Source organism: Colobus angolensis, unplaced genomic scaffold, assembly GCF_000951035.1.
Source record: "Colobus angolensis palliatus isolate OR3802 unplaced genomic scaffold, Cang.pa_1.0 Scaffold83, whole genome shotgun sequence".
NCBI lineage: Eukaryota > Metazoa > Chordata > Mammalia > Primates > Cercopithecidae > Colobus > Colobus angolensis.
The window spans coordinates 2,984,874-2,985,726 of record NW_012122154.1 but is presented as its reverse complement, the minus strand read 5'-3'; positions in this window follow the sequence as shown (position 1 = coordinate 2,985,726).

Here is an 853-nt window from a genome sequence, read left to right as displayed (position 1 = left end):
AGACAAGGTCTCACTACATTGCCCAGACTGGTCTTGAACTCCTGGGCTCAAGTGATCCTCCCGCCTCAGCCTCCAAAATGCAGGGATTATAGGTGTGAGCTACTGCTGCAGGCCCCTCAAAAATCCTTCACTGCCATCTGGGAAATGATCACAACAGCTCTACAAATACATAATGACTACAAGGAATGGGGCCCCACTGGAGTTGTTCAACGCAAAACTTGCACACTGCAAATGGCAATCTCCCAGGCCTGCCTCCCTCCACGAGTGGGTTTGAATGGGCCTGAGAGGCAAACATTCAGGAAGGAGGAAGAGGCTCGGTGGCACCTCCCTCCCCGGGAGTTCTGCTGATTCCATCTTGGGGAAGCAGGGTGGACCAGGGCCCAAATGAGCCCTGGGGAGACTGCGGGGGTGGGAGAGGTTGCAAGGGGCAAGTGGGAAGAAGCCTGTTAACGTCTTAGGGCCACCAAGCCTTTCTGTGCCCCAAGCTAAGTGCCTGTACGCTTTACCGCACCTCACAAGGCTTGGTCTCCAGCGGTTGAGGCTGAAAGCACCGGGGTGGGGTGGAAAGGGTTCTGTCCAGGGAGACCAGATCCGCAGAGCCGGGAGTCCGGGCTAGGAGGTCCCTTTCTCAGTGGGAGACTGAGGCCGCCTTGGCGGGGTGGGACAAGACTCCTCCGAGGTCGGGAGAGGGGGCCCCGCAGCAGCCCCTTGGCTTCCCTTCTCCCTTGCTCCCCTCCGGGGCTCCGGTTCAGAGGCGCTCTGGGCGCCTGCCACGGCTTCCAAACTGCGCCGCTTCCTTCTTCGGCAGAAAAGGACTTTCAGATGTAGCGGCGGCGGCGGCGGCGGCGACTCA